At 40.8% G+C, this 18,275-nt stretch overlaps 1 protein-coding gene across 1 annotated transcript in view; it reads left to right on the plus strand.

Annotated features, from left to right (window-relative positions):
- Positions 1 to 4,801: 4,801 nt before the first annotated feature.
- The window catches only part of NOS2 (nitric oxide synthase 2), a 112,457-nt gene continuing 98,983 nt past the window's right edge, over positions 4,802 to 18,275 (plus strand). The window contains exon 1 of the mRNA XM_058560298.1: positions 4,802 to 4,932. The gene's annotated coding sequence lies outside the window, so the exon portion shown is untranslated. The remainder of the gene's footprint in view (positions 4,933 to 18,275) is intronic.

Raw genomic sequence — 18,275 nt, forward strand, 5'->3', positions numbered from 1 at the left:
GCACATTTTAGCACAAACGAGACCTCGAATTGATGATACTCACTCCTCACCTTGTTCTCATTCTTTTCTGTTGCTCCTTTCATTTATTTGTCCCCTCTGGGTCTCACTCGCCTGGTCCAAGCCATGGGCCTGCCAGAGGGGACTCCAGGCAGAGCTCACAGCTGCTTGCCTGCCTTAGCCCCTGGAGCCTGCCTTCTCCCACAGAGAAACAGGGAACTCCTTCTGGAGGTGAGCTCCTTGGTCTCCCTTTCATCCTCCTTATCAAGCCGGGGTGATGAAATCGAGTGGCCCGAGATGTGTACCTGTGCTGTCAACCATCCTTTCCACTGGAATTTAGTCAGAACTCACAGACCAGATCTTTGGGTTGTTGCAATTGGGGAGCTCAAGACATTCTGGCTTCATCCACTTTGTGCTGCTTTTCACGATATTGCACATACTTTTGGAAGCTTATTTTTATGCAGGAAAGCACTGAATATCAGACTTTTTAATAAGAGTTCCCTGTGGAGAGGTGATTGCATCTCTGGGGGCCAGTTGCCACTTCAGAGACCAATGGCACAGCTTTTCAGCAAGAAGCCTAATTAAACAAGCTTGGGAAAGTGCCCAAACTGATGTGTCTCTGTGGGGCCACGAGACAAGCCTGGTTTCGGGTGAAAGAGGAAGGCCCTATCCTGGAAGTGATGCCAATTGATGAAATAAATATTTTTCTCCCTCTCCCCTTCCAAAGGCTCCAAGGGCTCCTCTGTTGGTGGATTCCCCTTGGGGACTATGCCAGAAATTAAGGAATGGGGAATAGGCCAGGACTCCCTAAATCCTTTTCCTCTAAATAGCAGAGGGGAGTACTGGCTGGAAGCCATTTGTTTAACAAATTAATTTGCTAATTCATTTATTCATTTAATCAATGAATATTTGTTGTGTAAATTTATTTAGTTATAGAATAAGTAAGATATCTGCATGGTTCAAAATTCAGAAGGTACACTGTAAAAGTGTCCCTCTAACCCCCTCCCCAACCCCTGGTTTCTCTCTCCAGAGACAAGCAACAGGGCCAGTTTCTTATATCTCCTGGAAATGCTATGCATAGAAAAGCTGTACATATTTTTTTCCTGCACCTGGTTTTGTTATTTTTTTTACTCACATAAGTGTTAGTCATTTATAAACTTTGTTCTGAACCTTGATTTTTTAAAAAACCTAATAACATATCTTGGAATTCATTTCAAAAAATAAATAAAAAGCTTCATTATTCTTTTTTCATGCTTCATTTTCGTCCACTGGGTGGAGACATCGTGACTTTTTCAGTAATCTCCTATTGAGAGACATCTGGTTTGTTTCCATTCTGCTGCTGCTATAAACAACATTGCAGGAAATAACCTGTACAAATGTCATTTCATACATGGGCAAGTCTTTCTGTAGGATAAGTTCCTGGAAGGGAATTGCTGGGTGGAAAGTTATATACATTTGTGATTTTGAATGATGTGCTGAAATTGCCCTACGTAGAAGTTGGATCAATTTACACTTCCACCAGCAACATGTAAGAGTGTTTTCAGCATGCGAGTGTGTTTTATTGAGTGTTTATTATGTTCCACATACATTGGGTGGTTAAAAAGGTGGAACCAGGAGGTGATGTCAGCATCATGGCCTAGTGAGTTGTTCCCGTTGTCTCTCCCCTCTAAGTTACAACTAGATAGACATCCATTAACCAATAGAGGATTCCCTACACAGCACAACAGGACACCTGAGAAATCCATGCAGCTATATATCTGAAGGTGGGTAGACTGGATCCCCGGGAAGCAGTGGAACTAGGGGAGAGGATCCCTCCCTCTCCCCAGTGGCAGTGATCCAGGTCATGGATCCTCACACAGTGGCCAGCGCAGCTGTGAGTGGAGGCGGGGGCAGCCCAGCCCATGTGTGAATGCTTGCGGAGTGCCCGTAGCCTGGCCCACAGGAGTGCCCACCATACCGTGGCAGCCTTGCCCATGCTAAGACTCCTCACCAAGTGGCGATGGCCTGGTCTGCACAAGTGCAACCTGCCAGCCAAGCACAGTGTCCCGGTCTGTGTGAAGACACCCTGCCAAGCAGCTGTGGCTGGCCTGCGCATACGCAGAGTGGCTGACTGGCACAACTACAAGCAGACAGAGTGGGAACGGAAAAAACAGCCCCTGCCCCCCAGAATGGTGGCAGGTAGAATCTGTGACCAGAAGCAACAGGAACCACAGCAGAACTGGTGACCCAGCCCCAGTGGCTGCGACCCCAATACCAACTCCACCAGTAGCGGGGGCTGTCTACAAGTCCCTGGGTCCCCAAGCCCCTGCCAGTGACAGTGAGGCCCATGAACCCAGCACCCCTGGCAGCAGTGCAATGAGCACCAGAAGATAACCTGGGAACAGCAGCGCAAGTGGTGCATGAGACAGCAGCATCCAAGCCTGTGGAGAGCCAATGGAGGAACATGAGATCCAGGTGACCAGAGCGAAAGCAACCCAAACTGTACCCAAACAAAAAAAGGTGGTTAGTACCACAAATGCATCGGCAGAGGATCAATTCATCAAACATCATGAAGAACTACAGTAACAATGCAGAACAGAAGGAAAATGACGACTCTCCAGAAACCAAACCTGAAGTCACAGAAGACTACAATCTAATTGACAGAGAATTCAAAATAGCTGTCACAAAGAAATTCAATCAGTTACAAGAAAACTCAGAAAGGCAGCTCAAGGAGCTCAGGAATAAAATTAACGAGCAGAAGGAGTACTTCACCAAAGAGATTGAAGCTATAAAACAAACAAACAAACAGAAATTCTGGACATGAAGAACACAATAAATGAGACAAAAAGTAATGTAGAAAGCATAAAAAATAAAGTAGACCTTATAGAGAAGAGAATTAGTGACCTCAAAGATAGAAACTTAGAAATGCTTCAGGTGGAAGAGAGAACTTCCATAAATAAAGGGAGAACTTCAGGAGAGAGAACTAAGATTTTAAGAAAATGAAGAAATTCTTTGAGAAATGTCTGACTCAATTAGGAAAAGTAACATAAGGATTATAGGTATCCCAGAGGGAGAAGAAAGGGAGGGAGAAAGGAGCAGAGAGCTTGTTCAAAGATGTAATAGCTGAGAAATTCCCAAACCTGGGGAAAGAACTGGACAGATAAGTATAGGAAACCAATTACACCATCTAATTACCACAATGCAAAAAGACCTTCTCCGAGGCATAATACTAAAACTGTCAAAAGTCAATGACAAAAAAAAAGTATTAAGGGCAGCAAAGCAGAAGAAAATAACCTACAAATAAACTCATATCTGGCTTTCAGTGGATTTCTCAGCAGAAACCTTACAGGGTAAGAGAGAATGGAATGAAATATTCAAAATACTGAGAGACAAAAACTATCAGCCAAGAATATTCTATCCAGGGAAATTATCTTTCAGATATAATGGATAAATAAAGCTTTACCAGATAAACAAAAGCAGAGGGAGTTCATCACCACTAGACCTGCCTGACAAGAAATAATGGAGGGAGCCCTCCTACGTGAAACAAAAAGGCAAAGGTTTACAAAGGTTTGAGCAAGGAGATAAAGAGACAGACAAAATCAGAAAATTGCAACTCTGTCAGAATAGGTTAGCAAACACTTAATTATAACATAAAAGATAAAGGGAAGGAAAACATCAAAAATAACTATAAACACTTCAATTTAGTCACAAACTCACAACACCAAAAAAGAATAATTTGTGACGACAAAAACAGAGAAGGGGAAGAGGAAGGGGATGGAACCTGCTTAGGCTAATGCAGATAAGAGGATATGAGAAAATGGACTATCTCATCCAAGAGATCTTTTATACAAACCTCATGGTAACTACAACACAAATCATCAGAGCAGAGTCACAAATCATAAATAAAGAGAAAATTCAGAAAACCATCACAGAAAACCACCAAACTGAAATGGCAGTTGGAAATACAAATGAAAAGAAATTATGGAAATATGGAACAACTGGAAAACAAGGGCTAAAATGGTAGTATTAAGCTCTCATATATCAATCATGACTCTAAATGTAAATGGATTGAATTCTCCAATCAAAAGACACAGAAGACTTGGATGGATTAAAAAACCATTCCCAACAATATGCTGCCTCCAGAAAACACATCTCAGCCCTAAAGACAAACATAGGCTCAGGGTCAAGGGATGGAAGATGATACTCCAAGCAAATGGCAAACAAAAGAAAGCAGGCATTGCCATAGTTATATCAGACAGAGCAGACTTCAAGATAAAAAAGATAATGAGACACAAAGAGGGGCATTATGTAACGATAAAAGGGACATTCCACCAAGAAGACATAACACTTATTAGTACATACGCACCTAACACAGGAGCACCAAAGTGTATAAAGCAACTATTAACAGACCTAAAGAGAGAAATTAACAGCAACACAATGATAGTAGGTGTCTTGACATGAGTACAGCCATGTTTGGCCGCTCCGTTGACCTACAGCCACCAGCGCAAAAAGAAATATAAAAGCTGCTTTCTGCGTGGTGGGAACTGGCCCTTCTCCCATGGAGATAGTTGCAATGTGTAAAAATTTCAAGGCCTTTTGGGCGTGGCAGCCTGGGGCAGACTGGCCATCTGTGCCGGCTGGGACGATAAGCAAGGTAAACAATGCATGTACACAACTACTGGGCTGGGACGACAGACAGCCGGGGGGTGGGGGGTGGGGGGTGGGCTCAGTGCATGTACGCCACTGATAACCATTTGTGCATGGGAACACTAGGTGCTTGCTCTGAAAAAAGCTCTGTAACTACTTACTCTGGAAATTTTGATGCTATAAAAAACTGCTGGAGACTGAGACTTGGTGAGAGTTCCACCTGTGGAAGGGACGCCTTGCCCAGGACATGTGATCCTTGCCCAGCCGTGTCGATTGACAGGACTTTTCCGGCAGTGGGGCGTGGATGTTGTGAGTAATTGATTTATTGTGGAGTAATTGATTTATTGTGAAGTAATTGATCTGATGTGTTCTCTTTTCGGTCAACCTGGTGTTTCTCTTTCTGGTTGATTTGTGTCATTTCCCTTCAGTTGATCTGGTGTTTCCCTTTCCGATCGATCTGATGTTTTTCCCTCTTATTATATGACCTATTCGAGGGCCGGCCCCGTGGCTTAGCGGTTAAGTGCGTGTGCTCCGCTACTGGCGGCCCGGGTTCGGATCCCAGGCGTGCACCGACCTGCCGCTTCTCTGGCCATGCTGAGGCCACGTCCCACATACAGCAACTAGAAGGATGTGCAACTATGACATACAACTATCTACTAGGGCTTTGGGGGAAAAAAAAAAAGGAGGAGGATTGGCAGTAGATGTTAGCTCAGAGCCGGTCTTCCTCAGCAAGAATAGGAGGATTAGCATGGATGTTAGCTCAGGGCTGATCTTCCTCACAAAAAAATTAAAAAAATAAATAAAAATATATGACCTATTTGAATCTGCTGCTATCTCAGCCGATGTGGATGTTTTCCCTTTCCAGTTGAGCTGGTGTTTTTTCCCTCTTATTATTTGACCTATTCGGATGTGTTTGCAGACTATCACCTTCACTATCCTCTATATAATAAAATATACCTTCAGTTCATTTGTTTGGAGTGGAAAGTTTCTGTTACGTCTTCGATGGAATCCCCGAACCTCTCGTAACATAATTGGCCCTGTGAGCAGGATTCGATTAAGGAGATGACTTTCCTATTCAAACGAAATGTAACTGAAGCCAAGGTGGAGGAGATCCCAGGATGGGAGGACCCTCCCTTTTGCATTCTGGCTGGGGAGTGGGCTCGTAGGTCAGGGTTATGTGAATCTTGGGATGTTCATCTGCGACAATTTGAATGATTGGATGTGACCAAAGCTTTGCAGACGGTGGAAAGGAAAAAGAAAGATGATGTTTCTTTTTTGGCACAACGAGGTTGGTGTTTGATGACTGCTTATCGTGGGGCTATAGAAGATAGGGATAAGATACAGAGAGAGAAGGTACTCTTGGAGAAAGAAGTTTCAGGTTTGCAGTTTCGGTTGGCTATGATTCAGTGTCAATATCATACACTGGGAGATGAGGCTTGCAACTACCAAGCTATAGCAGAAAAGGCTGCTGTAAGAGTGGCCAAATATAAATATAGAAAGAGGAAAGGAAAGGTAAATGAATGAAAAGTTCATATGGCCATAGCATCGGCCGGCCCTAAATGGGACCCTGACACATGGGATGGTGATATCTGGGATGATGATTCTAAGAAACTGATTATGAGGAAGAGAAAAAACAGCTCAAACGCACAGAGGCACGTCCTCTTCGCCGTAGGCGGATGGAAATGGATGGTGATCATCCTGTAAGGAAGGATGTGATTGAGGATTTTACCCAACAAGAAATTTCTGATATCCTAGCCCGGGCTACACAAAAGCCTGGAGAAGCCATTATAACCTGGCTTGTTCGCCTATGTGATATGGGCACTGCAGGAATTAATCTGGATGCAGGAGATGCTTTTAAATTTGTAATTTTGTCCAATGATCCAGTAATACAGGGAGCTTTCAGAGATTGGAGCATGAATGCTCACCCCCCAAATGATCGTGGACAAGACACTGATGGTACAACTTTATTGGCTCTTGCAGTAAAAGGAGCTCAAGATAAATACCCCACAGATGACGTATGGCTGGACACTAATAGACTGTGGTACAATTTAAAGGATTGTGTCCAAAAGATGAGAGAAGAAACCGTGAAACGGGCTGTGTTTTTGGGGTGTGGTGAAGCTTTAAATGAAATGACTTTAAGTGTCCAGGTGCAAAACAAGTTGATAAAAACTGCACCTCCGGCATATAAACAAATAATTACATCCCTTCACATGAATGAAACTGAAAACCCTATATCAACACTTGCAGACAAGATTATGCAGCTGGGAGACTTAGGAGACTGGCAGGCAACTGAAAACTCTCCAGGAAGGGAAAAAAGAGAAACATTCTCTAAAAAGGTTAAAATTACTCGAGGTGATATGTTTTTGGCTCTACTCCGGGCAGGAGTACCCAAAGATCAGATTGATGGAGTTGACACTAAAGAATTATGGAAACTATATAAAGAAAAAGGGCTGAATGTAAAACAAGTAAATAAAAGGGACAGTATAGAGAATGCTTCCAACCCAGTGCCTACTGCACGTAGTGCACCGCCTCCTCCCTCGGATCCTCTTCTTGCTGACTTACGTGATTGAAGGGAAGGCCAAACCTCTGTATCGATTGGTGCCACTACAAGAAAAGATATTAGACCACATGTACCAATTAAAATATTTTGGAAGAATGGATCTACAACTAGTGTGCAGGCACTTGTAGATACAGGGGCAGAGGCCACCCTTATCTATGGGAATCCAACTAAGTTTCAAGGTACATCAATTCTGATAACTGGATTGGGAGAAAAAGAAATCCAGGCAGTCACCACTAACCTTTCTATCCAAATTGGGCAACTACCCCGGAGCACATATCTAGTCATGATTTTGCCCATACCAGAATATATAATTGAGATTGATATTCTAAAAGGATTGACATTAAATTTGGCTGATGGACGATACCAATTTGCTGTCAGAGCTTTGTCTTTTCATATTAATGCTGTAATTGTGGGATGTTTGCATCATGAAGTAGAAATTCCACCTGCCACGCAAGTGGTCAATCAAAGACAATATCGCATCCCTGGAGGACAGCAAGAAATATCTGAGACCATAGAAGATTATTTGGCTGTAAAAGTCCTTCGCAGAGTAACTACAGCCTGGAATAATCCTATCTGGCCTGTTAAAAAAGGTGATGGGACATGGAGAATGATTGTAGATTACAGAGAGCTAAACAAAGTGACTCCAGCTATTCAAGCTGCCATCCCTGATTTGATTACTCTTACAGAAAAAATGCAATGTTATCCAGGCACTTGGTATGCTGTTATAGACTTGGCTAATGCTTTCTTCACTATACCTATACCTAAAAGTGTCCAAAAACAGTCTGCTTTCACGTGGCTGGGACAACAATATACCTTTACTAGACTTCCTCAGGGATATGTGCATAGTCCCACTATCTGCCATCGACAGGTTGCTGAAACCTTGGCAAAGGTACCTGCTCCCGATGATGTCCAATTAGTACATTATATAGATGATATTATGATCCAAGGAAATGAAGAAGAAAGAGTACAACAACAGTCAGAAAAAGTAATAGCCACACTTGAGGAGGATGGATGGAAAACTAATCCAGCTAAAATTCAGGGCCCAAGTTCAAGTGTTAAATTTTTGGGAATACTTTGGAATAATGGAAAACAAGAAATTTTACCTAAAGCTAGACAAAAGATATTAAATTTTGCAGCACCTTGTAGCAAAAAGGAAGCACAAAAATTTATTGGATTATTTGGATTTTGGAGGGCACATATTCCACATTTAAGTCAGCTCCCTGCACCTTTGTATAAAGTTACCAGAAAAAAATATGAATTTGAATGGGGAATGAAACAAAATGCTTTTGAAGCAGCCAAGCATGCTATTCAGACTGCTTTAGATCTATGGCCAATTAAACCGGGACCCATTGAATTACAGGTAGACGTCATTGATCAATATGCCAGCTGGAGTTTATGGCAAAAACAAGGGTGCCCGACGTTATCCTCTGGGATTTTGGAGTCGCAAACTTCCTTATTCCAGTGAAAGATATAGTCCTTTTGAAAAACAGTTGTTAGCCTGCTATTGGGCTCTAATAGACTCAGAAAGCCTTACCCTGGGACATGAGGTAATTATGCGCCCCCAAATACCCATTGCGCAATGGATTCATAGCACGCCGGTTACTCATAAAATTGGACATGCACAAGAATTTAACATTATCAAATGGAAATTGTATATTCAGGATCAGGCCAAACGTGGCCCAAAGGGGTTGTCTCTATTACATGAACAAGTATCTCAATATAGCAGTGACCCGACTATGTTACCTAAGACTGATATAACAGAATATCCTGTTAAATGGGGTGTCTCATATGATCAATTGACTGAAGAACAGCAAAAACATACCTGGTTTACAGATGGTTCTGCCAAAATTATATCGGGCTCATGGAAATGGAAAGCAGTTGCCTATAACCCATCCACCCAACAAACAATTGTAACCACTGGAGATAATATGAGTAGCCAATATGCTGAACTTTATGCGGTGTATCAGGCACTTCAACAAGAACAGGGGCAACAATGTCATATATATACTGATTCATGGGCAGTGGCACAAGGTCTGGCAACGTGGATGCCACAATGCAAAAAACATGACAGGAAAATTAATGATAAAGAAATACGGGGAAAGAAGTTATGGGAAGACATGGTTATGGTGTCAAAACACAATTGTTACTGTATTTCATGTTGATGCTCACAGTTCTTTAATTTCTGCAAAACAAAAGCATAATTCTCATGCTGATCAGCTGGTGCAGATTCGTGCAACGTACAATCCAGGTTTAGCACAATGGGTCCACGAGAAGAGTGGACACTTGGGAAAACAAGCTTCATACAGGTGGGCACAACAAAGGGGAATCCTTGTCACCCATGATGATATTGCCACTGTAGTACAACAATGTCAGTTATGCCAACTGTTAAATAAACGGGGAGTTCCACACCCCTACCAAGGTCATATCCAAAAGGGATTATTTCCCGCCCATACCTGGCAAATAGATTTTATTGGACCCTTGCCAAATTCTTGTGGATATACTTATGCCTACACTGCTGTTGATACATATTCTGGTTATTTATTGCCTATGCCGGCTAAAGTAGCCACCCAACAGAGTGCCATAAAATTATTAGATACAATTAAGTTATATTACGAAACACCAAGGCAGATTCAGAGTGATAATGGTTCCCACTTTACAAGTAAGTTGATTCAAACTTATACAAAGCAAAATCATATAGAATGGATTTATCATATACCTTATTACCCCCAAGCTGCCGTCCTCATAGAACGAATAAATGGATTGTTTAAACAACAATTGAGGAAACTCGGTCATGGCTCATTAAAGGGGTGGCACAACCATCTAAGTACTGCTCTAAATATGTTAAATAACAGGCCACTAGGCCCTAATGAGACTCTTTTGTCAAGATTATTACCAGCAAAGATTACAGAAGTGGCAGCCGCCACCCATGAGCTTCTGACCTTAATATATTGGCCATTGACTCAATCTGGTAAACCACCTTTTTGTGCCACGGGTGAAGCGGCTGGATTAGATTTATCTACTGTTTATTCTATTCAATTACCCCCTAAGAAGCAGTCTATCGTCCCTACTGGGACAGGGGTGCAATTTCCCAAAAACAGCTTTGGTTTGTTAAAAGGACGCTCTGGACTAGCAGCAAAAGGTATTGATGTACTAGGAGGAGTCATTGATCCAGATTACCAAGGAGAAATAAAATTTATATTATATAATGGTAGTGACACAGTACTAACTATAGAGTCTGGGGAACGAGTGGGACAATTATTGGTGCTTCCCCTCCTGACTCCAAGTGTGTCACAAGGACAACCTCCAAGTGAGTTAACTAAAACAGGAATGCAAGGATTTGGGTCTACAGATGGATGGAAACCTGGAGCAAAAGTGTGGGTGACACACCCACCCAATGCGGCTCCCCATGCCGCAGAAGTAGTGGCCCAAGGGCCCACTGCAACACTCATAGTAATGTATCCAGGAAATAAACAATTATATCGTGTTCCTAAAAATTCTGTTTCTTTGCGTGAATAGATATTCCTGCTGTGTTTGCTATGCTATGCTGCACTTCCATGTCTGCTGCAGACCTACATACCCACTAATATCTCCGTAGGACAATCTTTGACCCTGCACTGCTGGACCAACTGCTCTACACCGGTGGGACCTATAACCTGGACTATGAATGACCGAGAAATTTGGTCTCAGAAACATCAAGCACCTTCTCGGTATAAGCCTATATCTGATCAATCACATAAAACTAATTATAATTTCTCTATTACCCTGCCTTCTGCTACCCTCCGTGATGGCGGCTGATATTCTTGTATCAAATGGAAAAAAGAGAATCCAGATTCCCCGTTTCTTAAAGAAACTCTATTAGTTAGCATCCTTCCTAATGCCACTACTCCTTTTAAAAACACTAATCTGTGGTTACATTTAGCTCATACAGTTCTAAATAAAACTGCTTTTTGTCTTAGAAACCGCAATAATCTTTCTGGACTTCTGCAAGCTAATTTGTTAGGCCTAGGTGTTACTTTATCTAATGTGTCACATGTAAAAGTCACTGTTTCTTCCTCTTTAGTATCTATGCCTATATCAGGAGTGACTTCTACCACATGTTATTGTATTAATTGTACATATATTCCATTCTATTGCAATAAGACTATCCCTGTTACTATTCCGACTCCTTCATGACTACCTGTTGGATATTACTGGTTATGTGATAATACTGCATACTCACACATTCCAACTGACACATCTGTTGCATGTGGTATTGGCCCAATAGTTCCTCTTATAGCTGCTTTCCCTACCAAAAATTCCCGAGTAAGACGAGCACTCGCTACAGATTGTGACCCTCATGTTAACCTTCTTCCCATCTCTACTGTGGCAACGCTTGCCGCCCTCCTACTACCTGATCCTGGCTTGATTGTAGACAACCATCTTCAAATTGAACAACTTTCCTGCTTGTTGACACATGTAATGAATGATACTGTTAGAGCCTTCTTAGCTATACCTCAGGAATTACAGAAACCGCGTAGAGAGACTCTTAAACAACGAACCACTTTAGACTATTTGTTTCTTCTTCATCAAACACCTTGTACTAAAATACCGGGTATGTGCTGTTTCAATGTATCAGATCAAACTAATGTTATCTTTGATGCTTTACATGATTTGCAAGATCAAGTTAATAATTCATATTCTAAAGGATTATTTGATTGTTATCTTGGGGTTTGGGTCCTTTATTGTGAGACAGTTTTATAATTATTGTAGTCATTGGATTTTGGGTTCTTGGATGTGCCTTGTGTACTTGTGTATGAAGTTCACTGTCTGTGCATATGGTGTCTTATGGTTAATGGAGACAGCCATGGCCAAAAATGTCTTGACATGAGTACAGCCATGTTTGGCTGCTCCATTGACCTACAGCCACCAGCACACATAAAAAAATATAAAAGCTGCTTTCTGCGTGGTGGGAACTGGCCCTTCTCCCATGGAGATAGTTGCAATGTGTAAAAATTTCAAGGCCTTTCAGGCGCCGCAGCCTGGGGCAGACTGGCCATCTGTGCCGGGCTGGGACGATAAGCAAGGTACACAAGGCACGTACACAACTACTAGGCTGGGAAGACAGCCTGGGGGGTGGAGCTCAGTGCACGTACGCCACTGATAACCATTTGTGCACGGGAACACTAGATGCTTGCTCTAAAAAAACTCTGTAACTGCTTACTCTGGAAATTATTGATGCTATAAAAAACTGCTGGAGACTGAGACTTGGTGAGAGTTCCACCTGTGGAAGGGACGCCTTGCCCAGGACATGTGATCCTTGCCCAGCCGTGTTGATTGACAGGACTCTCCCGGCGGTGGGGCGTGGATGTTGTGAGTAATTGATTTATTGTGGAGTAATTGATTTATTGTGAAGTAATTGATCTGATGTGTTCTCTTTTCGGTCAACCTGGTGTTTCTCTTTCTGGTTGATTTGTGTCATTTCCCTTCAGTTGATCTGGTGTTTCCCTTTCCGATCTATCTGATGTTTTTCCCTCTTATTATATGACCTATTCAAATCTGCTGCTATCTCAGCCGATGTGGATGTTTTCCCTTTCCAGTCGAGCTGGTGTTTTTTCCCTCTTATTATTTGACCTATTCAGATCTGTTTGCAGACTATCGCCTTTACTATCCTCTATATAATACAATATACCTTCAGTCCATTTGTTTGGAGTGGAAAGTTTCTTTTACATCTCCGATTGAATCCCCAAACCTCTCATAACAGTAGGGCAGCTCAACATCCCACTTATGTCAATGGATAGGTCATCCAGACAGCAGGTCAACAAAGAAACAGTGGCCTTAAATGAAACACTGGACCACATGGTGTTAATAGATATATATAGAACATCCCATCCAAAAACAGCGGAATACACATTCTTCTCAAGTGCACATGGAACATTCTCAAAGATAGACCATATGTTGGGAAAAAAGGCAAGCCTCAATAAATTTAAGAAGATTGAAATCGTATCAAGCATCTTTTCTGACCATAATGCTGTGACACTAGAAATCAACTAATAGGAAAAAGTTGAGAATGTCAAAAATATGTGGAAACTAAACAACATGCTACTGAATAACCATTGGATTAGTAAATAAATCAAAGGAGAAATAAAAAAATACCTGGCGACAAATGAAAACAGAACATACCAACTCATGTGGGATGCAAGAAAAGTGATAATATGGGGGAAATTTATAGCAATACAGGCCTACCTCGACAAACAAGAAAAATCTCAAAGAAATAATCTTAAACCACACCTAACAGAACTAGAAAAAGAAGAACAAACAAAGCCCAAAGTCACTAGAAGGGGGCAAATAAGAAAAATCAGAGCAGAAATAAATGAAATAGAATCTAAAAAAACAATAGAAATAATCAATGAAACCAAGAGCTGTTTCTTTGAGAAGATGAACAAAATTGACACACACACCCTTAGCCAGACTCACTAAGAAAAAAAGAGAGAAGACTCAAAGATATAAAATCAGAAATGAAGGAGAGGAAATTACAATGGATACCACAGAAATACAAAGGATATAAGAGAATACTATGAAAACCTATATGCCCACAAATTGGATAACCTAGAAGAAATGGATAAATTCTTAGAATCATACAGCCTCCCAAAACTGAATCAAGAAGAAATAGAGAAACCGAATAGACCAATTGCAAGTAAAGAGATTGAAACAGTGCTCAAAAACCTCACTGGGCCAGCCCCAGTGGTCTAGTGGTTAAGTTTGGCATGCTCTGCATTGGCCACCTGGGTTTAGTTCCTGGGTGGGGCCCTACAGCACTCATCAGTGGCCATGCTGTGGCAGTGGCCCACAAACAAAATAGAGAAAGATTGGCAACAAATGTCAGCTCAGGATGAATCTTCCTCAGCAAAAAAAACAAAAAAACCTCCCAAAAAACAAAAGTCCAGGACCAGATGGCTTCTCTTGAGAATTCTACCAAACATTCAAAGAAGATTTAATACCTATCCTTCTCTAACTATTCCAAAAAATTGAAGAAAATGGAACACTTCCTAACTCATTCTATGAGGCCAACATTACCCTGATACCAAAACTAGGTAAGGACAGCACAAAGAAGGAAAATTATAGGCAATATGGCTGATGAACATAGATGCAAAAATCCTCAACAAAATATTGGCAAACTGAATACAGCAATACATTAAAAGGATCGTACACCATGATCAAGTGGAATTTATTCCGTGGAAGCAAGGATGGTTCAATATCTGCAAATCAATCAATGTGATACACCACATTAACAAAAGGAGGAATAAAAATCACATGATCGTCTCAACAGATGCAGAGAAAGCATTTGACAAGAACCAAAATCCATTTATGAGAAAAACTCTCAATGAAATGGATATAGAAGGAAAGTACCTCAACATAAAAAAGGCCATATATGACAAACCCACAGCCAATATCATACTCAATGGTGAAAAGTTGAAAGCCATCCCTCTGAGAACAGGAACAAGACAAGTGTGCCCACTCTCACCACTCTTATTCAACATAGTACTTGAGGTTTTGGTCGGAGCAATTAGGCAAGAAAAAGAAAAAAAAACGGAACCAAATTGGAAAGGAAGAAATGAAACTCTCACTATTTGCAGATGACATGATTCTATAGACAGAAAACCCTAAAGAATCCATCAGAGAACTATTATAAATAATCAACAGCTACAGCAAAGTTGCAGGGTACAAAATCAACTTACAAATCAGTTGCATTTCTATACACTAATAACAAACTAGCAGAAAGAGAAGTCAAGAATACAATCCCATTTACAATCACACAAAAAAGAATTAAATATCTAGGAATAAATTTAACCAAACAGGTGGAAGATCTATACACTGAAAACTATAAGACATTATTGAAAGAAATCAAAGAAGTTACAACAAAATGGAAAGATATCCATGCTCATGGATTGGAAGAGTAAACATACTTAAAATTTCCATTTTACCCAATGCAATCTACAGATTCAATGCAATCTCAATCAGAATCCCGATGACATTCTTCACAGAAATAGAGTAAAGAATCCTAAAATTTACATGGAACAACAAAAGACCTCAAATAGCCAAAGCAATCCTGAGAAAAAAGAACAAAGCTAGAGGCATCACAATCCAGGACTTCAAAATATGCTCAAAGCTATACTAATCAAAACAGCATGGTACTGGCACAAAAACAGACACACAGATCCATGAAACAGAACTGAAAGCCCAGAAATAAAACCACCTGTCTACAGACAGCTAATCTTCGACAAAGGAGCCAAGAACATACGATGGAGAAAGGAAAGTGTCTTCAATAAGTGGTGTTGGGAAAACTGGACAGCCACGTGCAAAAGAATGAAAGTAGACCATTATCTTACACCATATACAAAAATTAACTCAAATTGGATTAAAGACTTGAAGGTAAGACCTGAAACCATAAAACTCCTAGAAGAGAATATAGGCAATACACTCTTTGACATTGGTCTTAGCAGCATCTTTTCAAATACTGTGTCTACTCAGGCAAGGAAACAAAAGAAAAAATTAACAAATGGGACTACATCAGACTAAGAAGCTCCTGCAAGGCAAAGGAAACCATGAACAAAATGAAAAGACAACCCACTCACTGGGAGAAAGTATTTGCAAATCATATTTCCAACAAGGGTTAATTTCCAAAATATATAAAGAACTCATACAACTCAACAACGAAAAAACATACAACCCGATCAAAAAATGGGCAGAGGATATGAACAGATATTTCTCCAAAGAAGATATACAGATGGCCAACAGACACATGAAAAGATGTTCAACATCACTTATTATTAGGGAAACGCAAATCAAAACTACAATGAGATATCACCTTACACCCGTCAGAATGGCTATAATCAACAAGACGAGAAATAAATGTTGGAGAAAAGGGAACCCTCACACACTGCTGGTGGGAATGCCAACTGGTGCAGCCACTATGGAAAACAGTATGGAGATTTCTCAAAAAATTAAAAATAGAAATATCATATGATCTAGCTATCCCACTACTGGGTATTTATCCAAAGAACTTGAAATCAGCAATCCAAAGAGATTTATGCATCACTATGTTCATTGCAGCATTTTCACAATAGCCAAGATGTGGAAGCAACCCAAGTGCCCATCAACTGATGAATGGATAAAGAAGATGTGGTTTATATATACAATGGAATATTTCTCAGTCATAAAAAAAAAAGACAAAATCATCCCATTTGCAACAACACGGATGGAACTTGACAGTATGATGTTAAGCGAAATAACCCAGACAGAAAAATACAGCATGATTTAACTCATATGTGGAAGATAAACAAACACATGGATATAGAGAACAGATTAGTGGTTACCAGAGGAGATGGGGGTGGGCAGTGGGCGAAAGGGGTAAAGGGGCACATATGTATGGTGACAGATAAAAATTAGACTACTGGTTGTGAGCACGATGCAATCCATACAGAAATTGAAAAATAATAATACATACCCCAATTTACACAATGTTATAAACTTTTATGATTTCAATAAAATAATTGAAAAAAAAAGAATGTTAAGCACGATGAGAGCAGGAATTTTGTCTGTTTCATTCACTAATATATCCCCGGTGCCTAGAACTGTTCCTGCACATAGTCAATACTTAATAAAATGTCATTGATCTTATTGAATAAATCCAACTAAGAAATATTTACTGAGTGTCTACTAGGCACTAGGCAGAGTGCTAGGCTCTGGAGACACAATGGAGAGAAAAACGGATGTGATTCCTGCCCTCATGCAGCTCACAGATCAGCAAGAAAGACCAACATTAACTAAATAACCACAGAAATGAAATGGATAATGGCTTCTTGGCCTTGAAGGAGAAGTAGTACATGGTGCTGGGGATCTTATGACCTAGTCCTAGGGAATTAGTCATGGAGGTGAGGGAAGGGTTCCCAAGAGGGAGTGGTGATTGAGCTGAGAGCTAAGGATTAAAAGTGGTTACTTGGGGAGGAGAGGGGAGAAAGGGCCTGCTAAGCATCGGCACTACAAAAACCCTGTGGGGGGAGGGCACTTGGCATGTTTGAGAAACTAAAGAAAGGTGGGTGTGCCTGGGGTAGTGAGTTGGGCAAGGAGAGAGACAGGCAATTGAGGCTGGGGGTCATGCAAGGTGGAATGGGGCAGGTAGGGTCCTCTTTACCTTAAAAGCAAAGGGAAGCCATTGAAGGTTGGTTCCACCTCTTTTTTTTTTTTTTATTGAGGTCATATTGGCTTATAACACTGTGTAATTTCAGGTGTACATTATTATATATCAGTTTCTGTATAGACTGCATTATGTTCACCACCAATAGACTAGTTTTTATCCATCATCATACATATGTGATCCTTTACCCCTTTCGCACACCCGGCCAGCCCTTTCCCCTCTGTAACCACTAATCTGTTCTGTTTATCCATGTGTTTGTTTATCTTCCACATATGAGTGAAATCATACAGTGCTTGTCTTTCTCTGTCTAGCTTAGTTTGCTTAACGTACTACCCTCAAGGTCCATCCATGTTGTTGCAAATGGGATCATTTAGTCTTTTTTTACTGGTAAGTCGTATTCCATTGTATATCTATAACACATCTTCCTTATCCATTCATCCATTGATGGGCACTTGGGTTGCATCCTCATCTTGGCTATTGTGAATAATGCTGTGATGAACATAGGGGTGCATAAATCTCTTTGGATTGTTGATTTCAAGTTCTTTGGATAAATACCCAGTAGTGGGATAGCTAGATCATATGGTATTTTTTAATTTTTTGCAAAATCTCCATACTGTTTTCCATAGTGGCTGCACCAGTTGGCATTCCCACCAACAGCGTATGAGGGTTCCCTTTTCTCCACATGCTTTCCAACATTTATTTCTTGTCTTGTTAATTATAGCCATTCTGACGGGGGTAAGGTGATATCTCATCGTAGTTTTGATTTGCATTTCCCTAATAATTAGTGATGTTGAACATTTTTTCGTGTCTGTTGGCCATTTGTATATCTTCTTTGGGGAAATATCTGTTCATATCCTCTGGCCATTTTTTGATCCGGTTGTTTGTTTTTTTGTTGTTGAGTTGTATGTGTTCTTTATA

The sequence above is a fragment of the Diceros bicornis genome, chromosome 18 (genome assembly GCF_020826845.1).
Source record: "Diceros bicornis minor isolate mBicDic1 chromosome 18, mDicBic1.mat.cur, whole genome shotgun sequence".
NCBI lineage: Eukaryota > Metazoa > Chordata > Mammalia > Perissodactyla > Rhinocerotidae > Diceros > Diceros bicornis.